We start from the raw sequence: 11,293 nt of genomic DNA, 5'->3' as shown, positions 1-11,293 counted from the left end.
AAAGAGAGAGAGAAAAAAGAGATAGAGAGAGAAAGACAGAAAAGATATTCATCCAAGAGACATGCCTATACAATAAGCAATATTCCATATGCACAGATAAGAACTAAGTTAATTTAAATAAAGAAACTTGTTAATTTGATGTTTGTGCGTTTTTTGTTAATCAAGAATCAATGGTGGAATCGTTAAGGCATATTTTGTTCAATTTCAATTTCAATTTCAATTTCAATTTATTCATGTTTCCAACAAAACATTACACATCAATTATAAGCATTTAAAACAAATGTAAACAATGCATGTTGGAAACAGAGGGGTTCACTTAAAAGCAATGCTTGTACAAGTGTGAACACCTCAAACGATACTTAGGAATAATTAAATTAACTAATCCGTAACTACAAAAGGAACTACAAAATAGGGGAAATAAAAAGGGGGATGCCAACAGAGACGAGAAAGGGACAAGACAATGCGTTACATGACAAAGATAAAAGAACATGGTCATAATACGAAGAGTAGACAATGACAAAAAGAAGTGAGAGATCGGGGGAACAGAAAATAATACAAAATGATGAGCTGCACGTGGGGTTGAGAAGAAGATAAGAAAAGTGAAATGCGCATTAGAAAGGAGATAAGCATGAGAAGGCATAATAAAATATATCGAATTACATTTTGAGTCAGCGAGTGGAGAATGATCTTGTATTCAACAAAAACAACGACGACGACATATATTTCAATGAGTTTTTTAAGATTGTAATCAAAACAGTTTCATTTTTTCCTAAAAGTATTAATCGATGGAGCATTTTTTTATTTCATTACTTAAAGAATTCCAAAACTTTGGACCTTCATATATAAATGCTTTTTGAGCTAAGATAGTCCGCAAGAGAGGTAAATGAAAATCGTCCGAATGTCTTGTTGGGTAATTATGAAGTGAGCTATTTAAAAAACTTTTTTTTGGAAAACAGATGGAACATATTATTTGTATAATACTTTTAGACGAAGACGTTAATATGTAAAATCCCCAAGTAACATAATTTAGGACAAATCAGTTTTGAATATCCCTCTGACCTTTTCCCATTTATATTTTGTAGATTAAGTAGGATATTATTAGTGTTAATGTTAATTGATTGGATTTAATTTGTAATGCAAATTCGGTTTCTTTTACTGAGCAACTATTTTACTTCTAAACCGCTTAAAGGCATTATGCAATTTGCGGTATAGAAATATCTTGTTATTATTAAAGAGTTCAGCTTCATAGCTTATGCATAAATATTGTCAGTGCATACAGTCTAGGGTCGACTTAGAGTAAGGTATATATAAACGGAAATTATTTATGTCGATTATGGAATTTGTATTTCTTTATCCAGCTCAGCACATGCTCACAAAGGAATTGCATTCTTTAATACAGTACCTCAATATGAGCCCCTCAGAAAAAGAGCACTATTACAGTTACCCTGGGCCCACATAGTTTTAACCAGAGCCTCTCATGGCAGTATGTATTTGTATAATAGTTTTTATTCCAGGGTGGAATTCTGATCATCATGAGTTGATAGGGGAGAGGCGCTCAATCAAGTGGCGTAAAATTGATGTGTTACCGCCTTTGTGAATGATACAAACATTTGTGTTGTATAGCGGGTCATTCACCTGACTCTCAAACCAAGAGTTGAGGGTGGGAATCCAAACTCGGCACTAACGTCTTTTGGCAAGACATTAATCCACATTTGCCTCTCTCCGACAAGGTTTTAAGTAACTACCTGGTAAGGTTCGAAAGTCGTACAAGTTTGCTTCGCATTGTGAGCGACTATTAAATGGCGACTGGCTAGGATATTCCCCAGGGAGTGGAGAATGTGTAGTAATTGTGTGCGGACAAACCTGAAACCGATGACAGTGAAACAATATGTCTTTAATATATATATATATATATATATATATATATATATATTTAAGTCCTTTATAAAACCAGAATGTTGTTATTGTCATTGTACATGTGCGGGGAAGCTAGGCGGGTGAAGGTGAGAGCCAAAAAATAGAGAGAGAGAGAGAGAGAGAGAGAGAGAGAGAGAGCGAGAGAGCGAGAGAGGGAGAGAGAGAGAGAGAGAGAGATCTAGAGAACGACAAAAAAAATAAACGCTCTCACGAACCTTTTCACCGAACGCATCCACCCCCTCACATTCTGCTCATCGCATGCAGTCCTAGCAGAGTATAAACATTTGTATTCAATTACGTGTCTGTACAAATATTTCGATATGAAATACATGCTTAATTTATTCTTTCTGTCTTATCAACTCAGCTTTCCTCGTTATAACCTTTCTGGCATGGGTCGCAGTCACTGTTTCTGGAACCACTCCAGAAATGTCCTCAACGACCGGTGACACTGTCAACATACCATGTCCCTTCGGAAAAGGCACGATACGTAACATATACTGGTCCTACAATGATGGTACTGACCATCGCAAGATTTTGTTCCTTGTCGATGGGAACTTACATAAAGAAGCCGAATATGCAAATCGAGCAAGTTTGCAAGACGACTTTTCTACGCTCATCCTGAAAGACATAACCGTGTATGATGAGGGGACCTATCATTGTGTCGTGGACCGGCAAAGGCTAACGGTAGTGACCAATATCAACACCAAGCTCAATGTGTTCAGTAAGTTGTTTTTTTCTGATCTCCTTGACGGCTCTAATAAAGGTATTGATTATGACACTGTTTATAGAATAGTCACACTTTCACGTAACCCCTAGACGTAAAAGACAGTTTTGTTTAACAATAAGAAGAATAATAATAAATGTTTTCTACCTAAATGTTTTCTATCAGCACCATAGCTGTTCTTGTAGTATACAATTATTATATCCCAAGCAATTGCCATGTGCCCATTGTTGATAATGTTGATAAATGAGTTACCCAAATACCTGTGGACTCAGCTGTGTTTAAACTGTATTGGGCAATTATGTTGTAATTATTACAGGGCCAACAGATGGAACAGTCAAGACACTGATGTGGCTACCCTGGGTTGGTAATTTAACATTATCATAATAATAGATATTATAGTAATGATAACAATGATAATAACTATTATTATTATTAATAATACTATCATTGTAATAATCATCAGAAGTAAAGTCATAATCGTTGTTGCGGGTGTTATTGTTTCTATTATTATTTGTATTGATAACACTGGTATTATTATTGAAAATACTATTTTCTTTCTTTTTTCAATCAAGGTCTTCGCCCTAATACGCTTCCGGTGATTTCCCCTAATTGCACAGGGGCTGACGAGTCTTCATCCTGCAGCATTCCTCCCAACCAATCCATCACCTTTACCTGCACACTCCCCAACGTATATCCTGTTAAAGATGCTGAACTCAATTGGTATCAGGATGGAAAACGTGTCCAATCTACCGATGATGTTACGCAGAACGATGACTGGACGACTGATATCAGTGAACATATTCAGGTGTCTGAAGCAGGAAACTTTACCTGTAACGCCACATATCTTTCGGCTAATAGAAGAGAGAACACAGCCGTATCAGTTAAAACACGGCTCACACCACCAGCAGGTATGTATTTATAACATTTTGAGAATTAGCACCCAATACATTGGTTGCTTTCTGCGCATCTCTGCGCTGTTGCTCGTTTGCTACACACGTCATGGAATTCGGCATGAAACAATAAACACTAAATGATGACCCAGGGGGGGGGGGGGGGTCACTCCCAATATGACTGACTACGCAGCCGCGTCCAGAAAAAGCGGCGAAAGGGTGTCTTTTTCAGCTATACGGCGGCGTCGACGTTTTCCTTAAAAAGGGGTGTTTTTCAAGCACTGATCACACAAAAAACAAAAAAGTGGACCTTTTCAGGAGCACAGGTTTGATGGTTTTCTTAAAAAAGGGTCATTTCAGAAAAAGTGCGATACACCATTAGGAACCATTTCAGATGTTGATGGACACGGGTGAGTAGCATTTGTGTATGAGAGTGACCCCCTGGGATTGATGATTAGATTGTTTTATGCAGCACTAAGGGCTTCGCAAAATTACCCAATTCCCGTCTTGATTGTTTTCATGGCAACTTCCTAACATCGGTATAGTTTCATTTAGCACTGTAAACATTTATGTAGCCTTTGCTATATCCATCTCACGATAAATACAATGTGGCGCAAGAAGATTATTTGTGTGCTTATATACTACATAGGAGAATCAAATAACCATTGAACTGTATCGGCGCATAAGAAGGACACACCTACTATGATGGTATATAGTATAAAATGTTTTTAATGTTTGACTTAATGTTATTAATATCAAATCATAGTACATTATCTTTTATGCAGGAAATAATTTGTAGAAATCTGTACGCGTGAACTCGCATTTTGACAATTTTATATTCATTATATTATTATTATTGTTATTATATTATTACTATCGTTACTGTTGTTATTATCATTGTTATTATTATTGTTATTATTAGTAGTAATATTATTCTTATAACTATCGTTATTATTAATACAGGAAGATGTTAAACAGACTTCTTGGGAGATATCATTCCCTAATGTTATTCTCATGTCATTAAGAACTCCTCATATAATCAGATATTAGTTTTCTTTCTTCTCGTCCTGCCTTAGATGTACCAAACACACCGGGAAATAACATGACGAATTTTTTAATCGCCGGGACGATATTTTGCATTGTGCTGCTTGTAGTGTACATCCTCATTTTCCGCTATTGTTGTAAATCAAAAGGCAAGTCTGGTTTGCATTTGAATTTTTATGCCGAAAATCATGTTCCTACTCGAAAACATTATTATAATTCTTTAAAAGATATTATACTAAATATTGCTATCTAAAATCGATTTAGTTAGTAAAAGGGAACATGTGTTTGGTTGTTAGAATCCTACCCAATATTGGGTAAATCTTACCTTTGATTGTGCTAGATTTCACCAAAAGATAATGTGTTTTCCCTCGTCTTACCCATCAGGCCTCGTGTAGACCTTTCAATTACATGTGTATATACAAAAACGCGAAGGTTTTGCCCCCCCCCCCTTTTTTTTTTGTATAGGCGGTTTACCCTTCATAATATCTGAACAAACCTTTATTTGGTCAATTTGACCAAACTCATTTAAGGGTTTGTGCAATTCCCAAGCACCCACTTTTTGTAACTTGATCTTTGAACATTACTTTATTTAATATTTCAAGGTATTTTCCGTCTGCTACTTCGATATATAGGGACTGGTAACGGTTTTTTGTGGAATACAAGAAGAAAATTGATGTGGCTACATGTGTTTTTCGTTACGTTTTTAATCAAAAAAACCAATCTGAATGTAAAACGTATATCGAATATTTATCCTGAGGTTTACTTTTGTTTTCAAGATCAACGATCCTTCAGAAGAGATGAAAATGAATCGGATGAGACCGGACTCAATCAAGGTAGGCTATATGTAATACTTTACGCTACATGTGCCGATGTTTGTCCCGAACTTTATTTCATCAGAAAGGAATTTTGGACTTGATTTGCATTGGTGTTCAGAAGTTTATGGTTATAGTTCGGTAAAGGGTATGGGTTTAAAATTGACCTCACACGAATTTCCACTGGATTATACATTCAAAATGAGAAATGGTAAGACTATTTAAAGTCTTTGAAAATAATGTAAAGAAAGGAAAATATAAATTATTTGTACCCATTGAATATATTTCTATGATGTGTTTTTCTCATAATTTCTCATAATATATGGTCGTATATTAAGAGAAATAAATGGCATATTTCTCGGTTTGCAATTTTTGAATGAGCCAAAAATGTCTTAGTTTAATCAGATTTAACAATATTCAGTCTGCCAGAAAACTTCAGATCAAAGTATGATATAATTTTCTTCATAGACTTAAAATACAGGAGAATAATTATGAGAGGTTAATGTCATTATTTGAAGTTTTTCTGAATTGTTCCCCCTTTGCTCATAAAAGTTACATCTTTTTAGAATAACAGTAGAGTTTTCAGAATCAACTAAACGACGAAAAGAAAACCTTACCAATAATGAAAATCGTAAAAACAATGTATTATGTTTAATTAATGGAATATAAAACAGCAATTTAAACCTCTTTCTTCATTCCCTTTGTCTGTTAATTCATATTGTCATTCGTAAACAAAGAATTTTAAAAAGAATAGACACATTAAAAAAACGATACAGCATTTGTCAGTTTATATTTTTCTGTAGTATGAACAAAGTAGTTTCTTGATCGAGTCGCATTTCACACTTGGTAGGTTTATGCATAAAGAGCACTTAGCATTCATTTCACCCGTGATTATTCCTTATCCATTTATCCGTTCGTTTAACAGACATGAGCCCCGTTTCATAATCCTTTTCAATCAATAAGAATTGTCACATTACTTTAACAAATTTGCTTACAGTCAATTAAATGCAACAATACCAGTAGATTATAACAATAGTTGTAAGTTGCACATGTTTTTCAACTCATCTTTCTTGATATATTCCTCTTACTTACCCTTCCTTTCTTTTCCTTTCATTCTTTTCTCACCTTTTGTTGATTCTTGCCCCTTGCTCCTATTCCTCATTCATCCCTTCTTTCTTTCCATACTCATTGAATTTTGATATAGAGTTTTAATATGATATAAAATATTAATCCTGGGGTTAAATTTTGTTTTCAAGATCGACGATCCTTCAGAAGAGATGAAAATGAATCGGATGAGACCGGACTCAATGAAGGTAGGCTATATGTAATACTTTACGCTACATGTGCCGATGTTTGTCCTGGACTTTATTTCATCAGAAAGGAATTTTGGACTTGATTTGCATTGGTGTTCAGAAGTTTATGGTTATAGTTTGGTAAAGGGTATGGTTTAAAATTGACTAACACGAATTTCCACTGGATTATACATGCAAAAGTGGAAACGGTAAGACTATTTAACGTCTTTGAAAATAATGTGAAGAAAGGAAAATATAAATTAATTATACCCATTAAATATATTTATATGATGTGTTTTTCTCATAATTTCTCATAATATATGGTCGTATATTAAGAGAAATAAATGGCACATTTCTCTGTTTGCATTTTTTAAATGAGCCAAAAATGTCTTAGTTTAATCAGATTTAACAATATTCAGTCTGCCAGAATACTTCAGATCAAAGTATGATATAATTTTCTTCATAGACTTAAAATACAGGAGAATAATTATGAGAGGTTAATGTCATTATTTGAAGTTTTTCTGAATTGTTCCCCCTTTGCTCATAAAAGTTACATCTTTTTAGAATAACAGTAGAGTTTTCAGAATCAACTAAACGACGAAAAGAAAACCTTACCAATAATGAAAATCGTAAAAACAATGTATTATGTTTAATTAATGGAATATAAAACAGCAATTTAAACCTCTTTCTTCATTCCCTTTGTCTGTTAATTCATATTGTCATTCGTAAACAAAGAATTTTAAAAAGAATAGACACATTAAAAAAACGATACAGCATTTGTCAGTTTATATTTTTCTGTAGTATGAACAAAGTAGTTTCTTGATCGAGTCGCATTTCACACTTGGTAGGTTTATGCATAAAGAGCACTTAGCATTCATTTCACCCGTGATTATTCCTTATCCATTTATCCGTTCGTTTAACAGACATGAGCCCCGTTTCATAATCCTTTTCAATCAATAAGAATTGTCACATTACTTTAACAAATTTGCTTACAGTCAATTAAATGCAACAATACCAGTAGATTATAACAATAGTTGTAAGTTGCACATGTTTTTCAACTCATCTTTCTTGATATATTCCTCTTACTTACCCTTCCTTTCTTTTCCTTTCATTCTTTTCTCACCTTTTGTTGATTCTTGCCCCTTGCTCCTATTCCTCATTCATCCCTTCTTTCTTTCCATACTCATTGAATTTTGATATAGAGTTTTAATATGATATAAAATATTAATCCTGGGGTTAAATTTTGTTTTCAAGATCGACGATCCTTCAGAAGAGATGAAAATGAATCGGATGAGACCGGACTCAATGAAGGTAGGCTATATGTAATACTTTACGCTACATGTGCCGATGTTTGTCCTGGACTTTATTTCATCAGAAAGGAATTTTGGACTTGATTTGCATTGGTGTTCAGAAGTTTATGGTTATAGTTTGGTAAAGGGTATGGTTTAAAATTGACTAACACGAATTTCCACTGGATTATACATGCAAAAGTGGAAACGGTAAGACTATTTAACGTCTTTGAAAATAATGTGAAGAAAGGAAAATATAAATTAATTATACCCATTAAATATATTTATATGATGTGTTTTTCTCATAATTTCTCATAATATATGGTCGTATATTAAGAGAAATAAATGGCACATTTCTCTGTTTGCATTTTTTAAATGAGCCAAAAATGTCTTAGTTTAATCAGATTTAACAATATTCAGTCTGCCAGAATACTTCAGATCAAAGTATGATATAATTTTCTTCATAGACTTAAAATACAGGAGAATAATTATGAGAGGTTAATGTCATTATTTGAAGTTTTTCTGAATTGTTCCCCCTTTGCTCATAAAAGTTACATCTTTTTAGAATAACAGTAGAGTTTTCAGAATCAACTAAACGACGAAAAGAAAACCTTACCAATAATGAAAATCGTAAAAACAATGTATTATGTTTAATAAATGGAATATAAAACAACAATTTAAACCTCTTTCTTCATTCCCTTTGTCTGTTAATTCATATTGTCATTCGTAAAGAAAGAATTTAAAAAAGAATACACACATTAAAAAAACGATACAGCATTTGTCAGTTTATATTTTTCTGTAGTATGAACAAAGTAGTTTCTTGATCGAGTCGCATTTTACACTTGGTAGGTTTATGCATAAAGAGCGCTTAGCATTCATTTCACCCGTGATTATTCCTTATCCATTTATCCGTTCGTTTAACAGACATGAGCCCCGTTTCATAGTCCTTTTCAATCAATAAGAAGTGTCACATTACTTTAACAAATTTGCTTACAGTCAATTAAATGCAACAATACCAGTAGATTATAACAATAGTTGTAAGTTGCACATGTTTTTCAACTCATCTTTCTTGATATATTCCTCTTACTTACCCTTCCTTTCTTTTCCTTTCATTCTTTTCTCACCTTTTGTTGATTCTTGCCCCTTGCTCCTATTCCTCATTCATCCCTTCTTTCTTTCCATACTCATTGAATTTTGATATAGAGTTTTAATATGATATAAAATATTAATCCTGGGGTTAAATTTTGTTTTCAAGATCGACGATCCTTCAGAAGAGATGAAAATGAATCGGATGAGACCGGACTCAATGAAGGTAGGCTATATGTAATACTTTACGCTACATGTGCCGATGTTTGTCCTGGACTTTATTTCATCAGAAAGGAATTTTGGACTTGATTTGCATTGGTGTTCAGAAGTTTATGGTTATAGTTTGGTAAAGGGTATGGTTTAAAATTGACTAACACGAATTTCCACTGGATTATACATGCAAAAGTGGAAACGGTAAGACTATTTAACGTCTTTGAAAATAATGTGAAGAAAGGAAAATATAAATTAATTATACCCATTAAATATATTTATATGATGTGTTTTTCTCATAATTTCTCATAATATATGGTCGTATATTAAGAGAAATAAATGGCACATTTCTCTGTTTGCATTTTTTAAATGAGCCAAAAATGTCTTAGTTTAATCAGATTTAACAATATTCAGTCTGCCAGAATACTTCAGATCAAAGTATGATATAATTTTCTTCATAGACTTAAAATACAGGAGAATAATTATGAGAGGTTAATGTCATTATTTGAAGTTTTTCTGAATTGTTCCCCCTTTGCTCATAAAAGTTACATCTTTTTAGAATAACAGTAGAGTTTTCAGAATCAACTAAACGACGAAAAGAAAACCTTACCAATAATGAAAATCGTAAAAACAATGTATTATGTTTAATTAATGGAATATAAAACAGCAATTTAAACCTCTTTCTTCATTCCCTTTGTCTGTTAATTCATATTGTCATTCGTAAACAAAGAATTTAAAAAAGAATACACACATTAAAAAAACGATACAGCATTTGTCAGTTTATATTTTTCTGTAGTATGAACAAAGTAGTTTCTTGATCGAGTCGCATTTCACACTTGGTAGGTTTATGCATAAAGAGCACTTAGCATTCATTTCACCCGTGATTATTCCTTATCCATTTATCCGTTCGTTTAACAGACATGAGCCCCGTTTCATAATCCTTTTCAATCAATAAGAATTGTCACATTACTTTAACAAATTTGCTTACAGTCAATTAAATGCAACAATACCAGTAGATTATAACAATAGTTGTAAGTTGCACATGTTTTTCAACTCATCTTTCTTGATATATTCCTCTTACTTACCCTTCCTTTCTTTTCCTTTCATTCTTTTCTCACCTTTTGTTGATTCTTGCCCCTTGCTCCTATTCCTCATTCATCCCTTCTTTCTTTCCATACTCATTGAATTTTGATATAGAGTTTTAATATGATATAAAATATTAATCCTGGGGTTAAATTTTGTTTTCAAGATCGACGATCCTTCAGAAGAGATGAAAATGAATCGGATGAGACCGGACTCAATGAAGGTAGGCTATATGTAATACTTTACGCTACATGTGCCGATGTTTGTCCTGGACTTTATTTCATCAGAAAGGAATTTTGGACTTGATTTGCATTGGTGTTCAGAAGTTTATGGTTATAGTTTGGTAAAGGGTATGGTTTAAAATTGACTAACACGAATTTCCACTGGATTATACATGCAAAAGTGGAAACGGTAAGACTATTTAACGTCTTTGAAAATAATGTGAAGAAAGGAAAATATAAATTAATTATACCCATTAAATATATTTATATGATGTGTTTTTCTCATAATTTCTCATAATATATGGTCGTATATTAAGAGAAATAAATGGCACATTTCTCTGTTTGCATTTTTTAAATGAGCCAAAAATGTCTTAGTTTAATCAGATTTAACAATATTCAGTCTGCCAGAATACTTCAGATCAAAGTATGATATAATTTTCTTCATAGACTTAAAATACAGGAGAATAATTATGAGAGGTTAATGTCATTATTTGAAGTTTTTCTGAATTGTTCCCCCTTTGCTCATAAAAGTTACATCTTTTTAGAATAACAGTAGAGTTTTCAGAATCAACTAAACGACGAAAAGAAAACCTTACCAATAATGAAAATCGTAAAAACAATGTATTATGTTTAATAAATGGAATATAAAACAACAATTTAAACCTCTTTCTTCATTCCCTTTGTCTGTTAATTCATATTGTCATTCGTAAAGAAAGAATTTAAAA

This window comes from Strongylocentrotus purpuratus, unplaced genomic scaffold, assembly GCF_000002235.5.
Source record: "Strongylocentrotus purpuratus isolate Spur 01 unplaced genomic scaffold, Spur_5.0 spur5_scaffold_1, whole genome shotgun sequence".
In the NCBI taxonomy this organism is placed as follows: domain Eukaryota; kingdom Metazoa; phylum Echinodermata; class Echinoidea; order Camarodonta; family Strongylocentrotidae; genus Strongylocentrotus; species Strongylocentrotus purpuratus.
Note: the sequence above shows the minus strand (reverse complement) of the source record.